Source organism: Pan paniscus, chromosome 1, assembly GCF_029289425.2.
Source record: "Pan paniscus chromosome 1, NHGRI_mPanPan1-v2.0_pri, whole genome shotgun sequence".
Classification (NCBI taxonomy): Eukaryota; Metazoa; Chordata; class Mammalia; order Primates; family Hominidae; genus Pan; species Pan paniscus.
This window is the reverse complement of record NC_073249.2, coordinates 148,275,893-148,290,127: the sequence shown is the minus strand read 5'-3', so window position 1 is coordinate 148,290,127 and position 14,235 is coordinate 148,275,893.

Here is a 14,235-nt window from a genome sequence, read left to right as displayed (position 1 = left end):
CAACGGATTTCTCTGAAATCTGTCTCTGTCTTGTCTCTTTCTTTCTCTCTGTCTCTCTCTCTTCTCCTCTTCTCATTATTTCACATTCTGACTAAAATTAAAATGTGATTTTTTTTTTTTTTTTTGAGACAGTGTCTTGTTCTGTTACCTAACCTGGAGTGCAGGGGTACAATGAAAGCTCACTGCAGCCTCAGTCTCCCAGGCTCAAACTATCCATCTGCCTCAGCCTCCTGAGTGGCTGGGATTACAGTCATAAGCCACCATGCCTAGCTATTTTTTTTTTTAATTTTTATTTTTAGTAGAGATGAGCTCTTGCTATGTTGCCTAGGCTGGTCTCAAACTCTCGAGTTTAAGTGATTCTCCCACCTCGGCCTCCTAAAAGTGTTGGGATTACTAGTATGAGCCACCGTGCATAGCCTAAAATGTGGATTTTAAGAAGTATTTTTCTTTAAATCAGAAAGTGAAGTTATCTGGTAAGAATGATATTTAATTGGTCTCCAATTCCAGTTTAGAGAAATCTTCATTTATTTTACCAAACTGGTTTGTTACCAGGATTGACTTGCTTTATCAGATTAGTGGAGAAAACAAATCTAATTTGGGCAAACAACGAGTATCTGCCTCATTAAAAAAAAAAAATCAAAGTTTGGTTTTTGAGCTGGCTTCAGAAGTGTTTTCCGGGTGTGGTGGCCCATGGCTGTAATCCCAGCACTTTGGGAGGCTGAGGCAGGTGGATCACCTGAGGTCAGGAGTTCGTGACCAGCCTGGCCAACATGGTGAAATCCCGTCTTTACTAAAAAACTACAAAAATTAGCGGGGTGTGGTGGTGGTGGGCACCTGTAATCCCAGAGACTTGGGAGGCTCAGGCAGAAGAATTGCTTGAACCTGGGAGGTGGAGGTTGCAGTGAGCCAAGATCATGTCACTGCATTCCAGCCTAGGTGACTCTGTCAAAAAAAAAAAAAAAAAAAAAAAGATAACAGGCTGGGTGCAGCGGCTCATGACCATAATCCTAGCACTTCGGGAGGCTGAGAAGGCTGGCAGATAACGTGAATCCATGAACCCAGGAGTTCAAGAACAGCCTGGGCAACATGGTGAGACCCCATCTCTACAAAATATAAAAAAATCTTAGCTGAGTGTGATAATGAACGCCTGTAGTCCCAGATACTTGGGAGGTTAAGGTGGAAGAATCAATTAATCCCAGGAGGTAGAGGATGCAGTGAGCCAAGATCAGGCGACTGCACTCCAGCCTGGGCAACAGAGTGAGACCCTGTCTTAAAAATAGATAAATAAGTAAAACAACTAAAACATAATCTCTTTTCAGGTAATCTGTTTTACATAAATATTAGCATTGGGTCAGGTAATCTAAAAACGGACAAAAAATAGTTTCTTATCCCTGACAACTTACTACTCTCTGGGGAGAGAAATGAGACAAATATTCTGCCTACAAGGCAGAAGTTAAACTGATTAAACTGTACTCTATTTTTAAAGCAATGGCTGTTTCAGAGCATGTTAGGTTGTGGGGGTAGAGGAGTGACACACTGCACATTATCTAACTGCTGGAGTTTTCAAACAGCAGCTCAAGGGTAGAGAGAGGGAAGGAGAAGATAAACGGGATGAACAAATCATGCAGTGAAAGGCCCTCTTAAGGAGCTCTTGAACGCTCCCATGTCCAACAGCCGATTGAGAAATGTCACATGGTTGTTCAACATCTAACTTTGTATGTCCAAAATGGAACTTTTGGGTCCCTGTGCCAAATATGATCTTTCCTGAGTTTCCCTTTGGTTCAGAAAATGACACCTCCATACAAATAGTTGCTTAAGCCAAACAGTTAGGAGTTGTTCTTTGTTTCTTTCTTCCTGCCAGTCCCATACATAAACAACCTGCAGGTTTTCCTGGCTTTCTCTCCAAAACATTAATTTTACTATTATTTGGATTCAAATTACTTTGTTCTTGAATATATTATTTTACCAAATCAAATGAAATGAATATCACTGAGTTTCTACTATATGTTTACTTTATGAGGTATGAGGCATTCAGTACATTTGTGTAAAACAAAAGATTTGTGGAATCTAGTATAATAAGTCAGATAAAAATATTGTGATCTATTAAAATGATTGTCTAAATTTAACAGAAAGTTAATAGGGATGAACAAAGTCTTGCAATGCAGATTGTACAGATGGTTTAAATATAACTTCCAGAAAAAAATCATCTGTGGATATTAACCAACTGTCAGTTTAAGCAAAGTCTGTGATAGGATATAGCTGATAAAAATACTTCAGTTGACTTAATAGGAGTGTATACTCTGTACAAAACAAAAGAATTTGGTCCTGAGAGAGCAATAACAAAGGCTAGAAATTACAAAAGGTAGATTTAAATATTATGTTAGAATGCACTTTCTAGCAATCAGGTAGTTTTTGGAGAAACATTCCAGTACTCGTTGGATGACCATTTTCAGGATAATTGTAATGAAGCTTCATGCTTTATATTATATTCTACAGATTTACAGACAAAGATTTTCAGAAGAGTGTGCCTTGCTGAGCCTTTTGAAGAAAAATTAGTAAAATGCATCAGAACACCAACAAGAGAATCTAGAAAATAGTCCTTGTAAATAAAGGAATGTAGCAAGAGAACCCCCTTGTGGCCAGAGAAGATTTTTTTCCAAATGACTTTAGATTTTAAAAATCTTAGACCCAGTACACTTGAATTGTGAGTTAGTTATACCATATTCACTAATTTGATTTGATCATATTTGTTTGTTTTTGTTTGCTTTTCTCTCCTCTCTTTTTAAAAACAATTTATTGGTCACTGCCAAGACGGCCGAATAGGAATAGCTCTGGTCTGCAGCTCCCAGCGAGATCGACACAGAAGACAGGTGGTTTCTGCATTTCCAACTGAGGTACCTGGTTCATCTCAATGGGACTGGTTGGACAGTGGGTGCAGCCTACAGAGGGTGAGCTGAAGAAGAGGGGGGCATTGCTTCTTGCAGGAAGTGCAAGGGGTCGGGGAATTTCCCTTTCCTAGCTGAGGGAAGCCGTGACAGACTGTACCTGGAGAAATGGTACACTCTGACCAAATACTGCACTTTTCCCACAGTCTTAGCAACCAGCAGACCAGGAGATACCCTCCCATGCCAGGCTCAGTGGGTTCCATGCCCATGGAGCCTTGCTCACTGGTAGTGCAGCAGTCTGAAATTGACCTGCTACGCTGCAGCTTGATGGTGGGGAGGGGTGTCCGCCATTGCTGAGGTAGCTCACAGTGTAAACAAAGAGGCCAGGAAGCACGAACTGCTTCTGCAGCTCAGTAAGGCCTACTGCCTTTATAGATTCCACCTCTGGGGGCAGGGCATAGTAGAACAAAGGGCAGCAGATAGCTTCTGCAGACTTAAACTTCCCTGTCTGACAGCTCTGAAGACAGCAGTGGTTCTCTCACCATGGCATCTGAGCTCGGAGAGCAGACAGACTGCCTTCTCAAGCAGGTCCTGGACCCCCGTGTAGCCTGACTGGGAAACACCTCCCAGTAGGGGCCGACAGACACCTCAAACAGGAGGGTGCCCCTCTGGGACGAAGCTTCCAGAGGAAGGATCAGGCAGCAATATCTGCTGTTCTGCAGCCTCCGCTGGTGATACCCAGGCAAACAGGGTCTGGAGTGGACCTCCAGCAAACTCCAACAGACCTGCAGCTGAGGGACCCGTTAGAAGGAAAACTAACAAACAGAAAGGAATAGCATCAACATCAACAAAAAAGACATCCACACCAAAACCCCATCTGTAGGTCACCAACATCAAAGACCAAAGGTAGATAAAACCACAAAGATGGGGAGAAAACAGAGCAGAAAAATGGAAAATTCTAGAAAACAGAGCACCTCTTCTCCTTCAAAAGATCGCAGCTCCTCTCCAGCAAGGGAACAAAACTGAGTGGAGAATGAGTTTGACAAGTTGACAGAAGCAGGCTTCAGAAGGTCGTGAATAACAAACTTCTCCGAGCTAAAGGAGCATGTTCTAACCCATGGCAAGGAAGCTAAAAACAAGCTTCAATAGCTGATTCAATCAAGTGGAAGAAAGAATATCAGTGATTGAAGATCAAATTAATGAATTAAAGCGAGAAGACAAGATTAGAGAAAAAAGAGCTAAAAGAAATGAACAAAGCCTCCAGGAAATATGGGACTATGTGAAAAGACCAAATATACATTTGATTGGTGTACTGGAAAAGTGACCGGGATAATGGAACCAAGTTAGAAAACACTCTTCAGGATATTATCCAGGAGAACTTCCCTAACCTAGCAAGGCAGGCCAACGTTCAAATTCAGGAAATACAGAGAACACCACAAAGATACTCCTCGAGAAGAGCAACCCCAAGACACATAATCGTCAGATTCACCAAGGTTGAAATGAAGGAAAAAATATTAAGAGCAGCCAGAGAGAAAGGTCGGTTTACCCACATAGAGAAGCCCATCAGACTAACAGTGGATCTCTTGGCAGAAACTCTACAAGCCAGAAGAGAGTGGGGGCCAATATTCAACATTCTTAAAGAAAAGAATTTTCAACCCAGAATTTCATATCCAGCCAAACTAAGCTTCATAAGTGAAGGAGAAATAAAATCCTTTACAGACAAGCAAACACTGAGAGATTTTGTCACCATCAGACTTGCCTTCCAAGAGCTTCTGAAGGAAGCACTAAACATGGAAAGGAACAACTGGTACCAGCCACTGCAAAAACATGCCAAATGGTAAGGACCACTGACGCTATGCTATGAAGAAACTGCATCAATTACGGAGTAAAATCACCAGCTAACATCATAACGACAGGATCATATTCACACATAACAATATTAACCTTAAATGTAAATGGGCTAAATGCCCCAATTAAAAGACACAGCCTGGCAAATTGGATAAAGGGTCAAGACCCCTCGGTGTGCTGTATTCAGGAGACCCATCTTACGTGCAAAGACACAAACAGGCTCAAAATAAAGGGATGGAGGAAGATCTACCAAGCAAATAGAAAGCAAAATAAAAAGCAGGGGTTGCAATCCTAGTCTCTGATAAAACAGACTTTAAACCAACAAAGATCAAAAGAGACAAACAAGGCCACTACATAATGGTAAAGGGATCATTCATCAAGAAGAGCTAAATATCCTAAATATATATGCACCCAATACAAGAGCACCCAGATTCATAAAGCAAGTCCTTAGAGGCCTACAAAGAGACTTACACTTCCACACAATAACGGGAAACTTTAACACCCCACTGTCAATATTAGACAGATCAACAAGACAGAGGTTAACAAAGATATCCAGGACTTGAACTCAGCTCTGGACCAAGTGGACCTAATAGACATCTACAGAACTCTACACCCCAAATCAACAGAATATACATTCTTCTCAGCACCACATTGCACCTATTCTAAAATTGACCACATAATTGGTAGTAAAACAATCCTCAGCAAATATAAAAAACAGAAATCACAACAAAGTGTCTCTCAGACCACAGTGCAATCAAATTAGACCTCAGGATTAATAAACTAACTCAAAATTGCACAACTACATGGAAACTGAACAACCTGCTCCTGAATGACTTCTGGATAAATAACGAAATGAAGGCAGAAATAAAGATGTTCTTTGAAACCAGTGAGAACAAAGACACAACGTACCAGAATCTCTGGGACACATTTAAAGCAGTGTGTAGAGGGAAATTTATAGCACTGAATGCCCACAAGAGAAAGCAAGAAAGATCTAAAATCGACACCCTCATATCACAATTAAAAGAACTAGAGAAGCAAGAGCAAACACATTCAAAAGCTAGCAGAAGGAAAGAAATAACTAAGATCAGAGCAGAACTGAAGGAGATAGAGACAAAAAAAACCCTTTGAAAAATCAATGAATCTTGGAGCTGGTTTTTTGAAAAGATCAACAAAATTGATTGACTGCTAGCAAGACTAATAAAGAATAAAAGAGAGAAGAATCAAATAGACGCAATAAAAAATGATAAAGGGGATATCACCAACGATCCCACAGAAATGCAAACTACCATCAGAGAATACTATAAACACTTCTACACAAATAAACTAGAAAATCTAGAAGAAATGGATAAATTCCTGGGCACATACACCCTCCCAAGAATAAACCAGGAACTAGTTGAATCTCTGAATAGACTAATAACAGGTTCTGAAATTGAGGCAATAATTAATAGCCTACCAACCAAAAAAAGTCCAGGACCAGATGGATTCACAGCTGAATTCTACCACAGGTAGAAAGGGGAACTGGTACCATTCCTTCTGAAACTATTCTAATCAATAGAAAAAGAAGGAATCCTACCTAACACATTTTATGAGGCTAGCATCATCCTGATACCAAAGCGTGGTAGAGACACAACAAAAAAAGATAATTTTAGGCCAATATCCCTGATGAACATTGATGCAAAAATCCTCAATAAAGTACTGGCAAATCAAATCCAGCAGCACATCAAAAAGCTTATCTACCACGATCAAGCGGGCTTCATCCCTGGGATGCAATGCTGGTTCAACATGCGCAAATCAATAAACGTAATACATTGCATAAACAGAACCAATGACAAAAAACACATGATTATCTCAATAGATGCAGAAAAGGCCTTCAACAAAATTCAGCAGGACTTCATGCTAAAAACTCTCAGTAAACTAAGTATTGATAGAATGTATCTCAAAATTATAAGAGCTATTTATGACAAACCCACAGCCAATATCATACTGAATGGGCAAAAGCTGGAAGGATTCCCTTTGAAAACTGGCACAAGACAAGTATCCCTTTTCTCATCACTCCTACTCAACACAGTGTTGGAAGTTCTGACTAGGGCAATCAGGCAAAAGAAGGAAATAAAGGGTATTCAATTAGGAAAAAAGGAAGCCAAATTGTCTCTGTTTGCAGATGACATGATTGTACGTTTAGAAAACCCCATTGTCTCAGCCCAAAAACTCCTTAAGCTGATAATCAACTTCAGCAAAGTCTCAAAATACAAAATCAATGTGCAAAAATCACGAGCATTCCTATACACCAATAATAGACAGAGAGCCAAATCATGAGTTAACTCCCATTCACAATTACTACAAAGAGAATAAAATACCTAGGAATCCAACTCAAGGGATGTGAAGGACCTCTTCAAGAAGAACTACAAACCACTGCTCAGCAAAATAAAAGAGGACACAAACAAATGGAAGAACATTCCATGCTCATGGATAAGAAGAATCAATATCATGAAAATTGTCATACTGCCCAAGATAATTTATAGATTCAGTGCTATCGCCATCAAGCTACCACTGACTTTCTTCACAAAATTGGAAAAAAAAACTACTTTAAAGTTCTTATGGAACCTGCATAGCCAAGAGCCTGCATAGCCAAGACAATCCTAAGCAAAAAGAACAAAGCTGGAGGATTCATGCTACCTGACTTCAAACTATACTACAAGGCTACAGTAACCAAAATTGCATGGTACTGGTACCAAAACAGATATAATAGGCCAGTGGAACAGAACAGAGGCCTCAGAAATAACACCACACATCTACAACCATCTGATCTTTGACAAACCTGACAAAAGCAAGCAATGGGGAAAGGATTCCCTATTTAATAAATGGTGCTAGGAAAAATGGCTGGCCATATGTAGAAAGCTGAAACTGGAACCCTTCCTTACACCGTATACAAAAATTAACCCAAGATGGATTAAAGACTTGAATGTAAGACCTAACACCATAAAACCCTTGAAGAAAACCTAGGTAATACCATTCAGGACATAGGCATGGGCAAAGACTTCATGAGTAAAACACCAAAGCAATGGCAACAAAAGCCAGAATAGACAAATGGGATCTAATTAAGCTAAAGAGCTTCTGCACAGCAAAAGAAACTATCATCTGAGTGAACAGGCAACCTACAGAATGGGAGACAATCTTTGCAATCTACCCATCTGACAAAGGGCTAATATTCCAGAATCTACAAAGAACTTAAACAGATTTACAAGAAAACAAACAAACAACCCCATCAAAAAGTGGGTGAAGGATATGAACAGACACTTCTCAAAAGAAGACATTTATGTGGTCAACAGACATATGAAAAAGTGCTCATCATCACCGGTCATCAGAGAAATGCAAATCAAAACCACAGTGAGATACCATCTTACGCCAGTTAGAATGGCGGTCATTAAAGAATCAGGAAACAACAGATGTTAGGATTTGGAGAAATAGGAACACCTTTACACTGTTGGTGGGAGTGTAAATTAGTTCAACCATTGTGAAAGACAGTGTGGTGATTCCTCAAGGATATAGAACTAGAAACACCATTTGACCCAGTGATCCCATTACTGGATATACACCCAAAGGATTATAAATCATGCTACTATAAAGACACATGCACACGTATGTTTATTGTGGCACTATTCACAATAGCAAAGACACTTGGAACCAACCCAAATGTCCATCAATGATAGACTGGATTAAGAAAATATGGCACATATACACCATGGAATACTATGCAGCTATAAAAAAGAATGAGTTCATGTCCGTTGCAGGGACATGGATGAAGCTGGAAACCATCATTCTAAGCAAACTATCACAAGGACATAAAACCAAACATCGCATGTTCTCACTCATAGGTGGGAGTTGAACAATAAGAACACATGGACACAGAGCGGGGACTATCACACAGCGGGGCCTGTCGGTGGGTAGGGGGCTGGGGGAGGGATAGCATTAGGATATATACCTAATGTAAATGACGAGTTGAAGGGTGCAGCAAATCAACATGGCACATGTATACCTATGTAATCTGCAAGTTGTGCACATGTACCCTAGAATTTAAAGTATAATAAAAAAAGAAAAAAAAATTATTAAAATATAACACATATACAGAAAGCAATACAAATCATAAACTTACAGCTCCATGAATTATCACAAATTGAAACACCACTGTAATCAGCACACAGGTAAAGAATAAGAATATTATTAGCGTTCAGGATGTTCACCTTGTTTCCATTTCTAGTCACTACCCCTGCAAAAATAGCCGCTATTCTAATTTTTAACACCATAAGTAGGTTTTGACTATGCTTGAACTTTGATAAATGGGGTCATATGGTGTGTATTTTTTTTCATCTGGTTTCTTTCACTTAACATTATGTTTGTGGGATTCATCTATACAGATTGTGTGTATATATGGTTCATTTATTCTCACTGCTCTACAGTATTCCAGTTGTGAATACACCATAATATATTTATTTGTTCCATTGTGCATTTGAATAATTTTCACTATAAAATAAGGCTGCTGTGAACACTTTTGTACATGTCCTATGACAAATTTGCATATGATTATGCATAAATGGGAGTAGAATTACTGGAGCATGAGGTACACAGATGTTCAGCTTTTGTTAATATTGCTTTCCAGTTTGTAAAGTAATTGTACCAACTTGTATTTCTACAGCCAGAATTTCTGCTGTGCCACATTCTAGCTAAAACTTGGTTGACCTTTCTGATTTTAGTCAATATTGCAGGTGAGTAGTGGTATCTCGTTGTAGTTTTCATTGTCCTTTTCTTGATTACTGATGAAGTTGAATACTTTTATATATGTATATTGACTATTTCTGAAGTACCTAATTTTTCTATTGTTTGTCTATGTTGATTTGCAGTTGTCCTTTAAGTAGTCTGAAGTTCTCTGTTGAATATAGGAATGGGAAATATCTTCTTTAACTTTGCAGGATTTTATTTTAAGTTGTGTGTCTTTGATAAGAAGTTCTTAATTTTCAAATTTTAATTTTATTATTTTAAGGGGTTAACACCTTTTTGCCTTTAAGAATGCTCTGTCTACGCCAAGGCCTGGAAATGTTCTAAAACTTTTAATTCTAAAAGTATGATTGTTTTACCTTTCACATACAAGTTTGCAATCCATTTGGAATTTATTTTTAAGTATGGTATGAGGTATGGGTCAAAATTAATTTGTCTTCTGTGCCTATCAACTGACCTAGAACCATTTATTGAGTGGTTTCTCCATTTTCTCCATTGTATTCCCATGTCTTGTTTGTCATTAATCAGGTGATAGTCTATGTGTGAGTCTGTCTCTGGGCTCTATTCTGTTCAATTGGTCAATTTGTCTCTCTTTGCGTTAATAACATAGCATCTTATTGTCTTAATCTCTCCTGGCTGCTATGACAGAATATGATAAACTAGGTAGCTTTTAAACAAAACAAACTTATTTCTCACAATTCTGCAGGCTGAGAAGTCCAAGTTCAAGGAGCCAATAGGTTCAATGTCTGATGAGGGCTGCTTTTTGGTTTATAGATAGTAATGTATTGCTGTGTCCTCACACAGAGTAAGAGGAAGGCAGCTCTCTGAGGCCTCTTCTATAAAAGCACTAAGTTCATTTATAAAAGCCTGCCCCTGTGATCAAATTACCACCTAGAGGGCCCACATCCTTAAACCATCACATTGGTGATTAGGTTGTAACATATGAATTTAGGGCATTGTTGGTATATAGAAATGCAACTGATTTTTGTGCATTAAATTTATTTCCCAAGACTTTACTGAATCCATTTATCAGGTCTAGGAGTCTTTTGGAGGAATTTTTAGGGCTTTCTAGGTATAAGATCATGTTGTCAGCAAACAGAGATAATTTGACTCCCTCTTTTCCAATTTGGATGCCTTTTATTTCTTTCTCCTGCCTGATTGCTCTGGCTAGGTCTTCCAGTACTATGTTAATAGGAGTGGTGAGATTAGGCATCCTTGACTTGTTCCAGTTCTTAGGGGGAACGCTTCCAACCTTTGTCCATTCAGTATGGTGTTGACTGTGGGTTTGTCAGAGATGGCTCCGGTATGTTCCTTTGAGGTCTAGTTTGTTGAGGGTTTTTAAAAAAAATCATAATGAGATGTTGTATTTTATCAAGTGCTTTTTCTGTGTCCACACAAAACATTGCCTAGGAATACATTTAACTGAGGAAGTGAAAGATCTCTACAATAGGAATTATGAAACACTGAGGAAAGAAATTGTAGATGACACAAACAAATGGAAAAACATCTAATACTCATGAATAGGAAAAATAAATATCATTAAAATGACCATACTTCCCAAATCAGTTTACAGATTCAATTACTGTAGTCATTTTTCACAGAATTAGAAAAAACAATTCTAAAATTCATATGGAACCAAAAATGAACCCAAAAGTCAAAACAGTCTGAGCAAAAACAGACAAAGCCAGAGGCATTACATTACCTGACTTTATACTATGTGGCTGTAGTAACCAAAACAGCATGGTACTGGTACAAAAATAGATACATAGTTCAATGGGACAGAATAGAGAACTCAGAAATAAAGCCCCATACCTACAACAAACTGATATTTTACAAAACTGACAAAAATAAACAATGAGGAAGGGATACCCTATTCAGTAAATGGTACTGGGAAAACTGACTTGCCATGCAGAAGAATGAAACTGGACCCCATATATCACCATATACAAAAATTAACTAAAGATGGATGAAAACATTAAGTGTAAAGCCTGAGAGTATGAAAATCATAGAAGAAAACGTAGGGAAAAATTCTTCTGGACATTGGCCTAATCAAATAATTTATGACTAAGACCTAAAAAGCAAATGCAACAAAAACAAAAATAGAGAAATGGGACTCAATTAAACTAAAGAGCTTTTGCACAGAAAAAGAAGCAACAGAGTTAACAGACAACCTATGAAATGAGAGAAAATATTTGCAAACTATGCATCTGACAAAGAACTAATGTCCAGAATCTATAAGGAATACAAACAAATCAACAGAAAAATAACCCCTTTAAAAAGTGGGCAAAGGACATGAACAGACATTACTCAAAAGAAGACAGAAAAGAGGCCAACAAACATATGAAAAATGTTCAACATCACTAATTGTCAGGGAAATGCAAATTAAAACCACAGTGAGATATCATCTCACACCAGACAGAATGGCTACTACTAAAAAGTAAAGAAATAACAGATGTTGGTGAGGATGTGCAGAAAAGAGAATGCCATACACTTCTGGTGGGAATGTAAATTAGTACAAGTCCTATGGAAAACAGTATGGAGATTTCTCAAAGAACTAAAAATAGAACTACTCTTTGACCCAGCAATTCCACTATTGGTATCTACTTAAGGGAAAGGAAATCACTTTACCAAAAGGACACCTACACTTTTATGTTTATCGCAGCATCATTTACAATCGCAAAGTCATGGAATCAATCTAAGTGTTCATCAGTAGTTGACTGGATAAAGGAAATGTGGCACATATTTCATACGATGGAATACTATGTATAAATTCATGTTCTTTGCAGAAACATGGGTGGAGCTCGAGGCCGTTTTTCTACGTGAAATAACTCGGAATCAAAAAATCAAATATCAGATGTTCTCACTTACAGTGGGAGCTAAACAATGGGTACACATGGATATAAATATGGAAATAGTAGATGTTGAGGACTCCAAAAGAGAGGTGGAAGGGGGCAAAGCCTTGAAAAACTATCTATTGGATACTATGTTCGCTATTTGAGTAATGCTTTCACTAGAAGCCCAAACTTCAGCATTACATAATATACCTATGCAACAAACGTGCACCAGTAACCCTGAATCTAATGTTTAAAAAAATGAATTTAGAGGGGCGATGCAAGCATCCAGACCATTGCACATGTTTATGAAGGTTTTATAATATTACGTCTTCTAGTTTCATTTTCTTTTGCTCCAGTTATCAATTTATTCCCTCAGCTCCAAACTCATGCATTGCCCAGTCTCTGAAAATGGAAACAGTCCCTTTAAATGTTTTTCCTTTGTCAGCCGGCATAAACTTAACTTTTGTCAGTAGAGGGCGCTGAAGAGACATTGCAAGAGAAAGTTTTGCTCTCTGGTTCTGCAGATTTTGAAGCACGTGTTACTTCCCAGGGCCCAGCTTCTGCAGCAGGCACAGCTATTCCAGTGCCAAGCTCCTGCAGTGAGTCCATGGTGGCCAGCAGAGCCTAGCAGCTTTCAGCTTTCCTCAGTATGCCCCTAAGGTGTTTTTGTAGCAATGTGACTCGGGTGAGACATTTCCCTCCCACCAGCTTTCCCCAGTAGCATAGAGTGTGAATTTCCAGCAGTTGTTACCAGTGCAGCGCCATAAGCACTTTTCTGGCATTTCGCGAGCCACAGTCACATCCATGGTCTGGCTATCAGCCTGCCAGGACCTCTTCATTGTCTAATATTTAAAATAATTCACTAGCAAAGTCATGGGGGTTGGGGATTTTCGTTGTAAGAAAGTTGTCCTTTAATTTTTTTTGCAATAATTTCACACTTACAGAAAAGTTGAAATATAGTACAGAAAGTTTTCATATACCCTCGATTCAGCTTTCCTTAAAATTAACATTTCTCATAACCAGAGTAAAATTATCAACACCAAGAAATTAACATTGGTATAATATTATTAACTAAATCACAGATCTCATTCAAATTTCATTAGTTTTTCTATTAGTGTCCTTTGTCCCAAGATCCATTTAAGATCTCACAATGTATTTAGTTGTCTCTTTAGTCTCCTCCAGTCTGTGACAGTTCCTTAGTCTTTCCTTGTCTTTCAGGATCTTGACACTTGAAGAATTCTGGGAAGTTATTTTATAATATGTCCTTCAGTTTGAGTCTGTCTGATGTTTTCTCATGATTAGATGAAAGTTATGCAAAAATACCACACAAGCGATGCACTCTTCTCTGTGAATGATAACTGGGGTACCTGGCATCAATATGCCCATCCTGGCAGTGTTAACTTTGATCGTTTATTTGAGGTGGTACCTGTAGGATTTATCTACTTTAAAGTTACTGTTTTTTTCTTTTGAAATTAATAAATATACCAGGGGAGAGTCTTTGAGGCTATATAAATATTCTATTTCTCTCCAAATTTATACTCATTAATTTTAGCATACATTGCTGGATCATGCCTGTAAACATTTATTACTATAGAGTTTACCTAATACTGATTTTCTACTTCCCTAATTTTTCCTACATTTATTAATTGGAATTTAGAATTGTGAATTCTCACTCATTTATTTACTTACTCAGTTATTTATTTATATCAGTATAGATATTTACTTTATTCTATGGTGATAATCCAATACTCTTATTTTTTTTTCTCTCAAATTGTTCGGCTTTTGGTCATTTCTCTGCCTTCTGATACGCCCCATTTGTTTTTGAGCATCTTCTTACTTTCTGGCATGAGAAGATATTCTACGTTCATTTTGTAGTTTTGTGATCCCAGACCTGT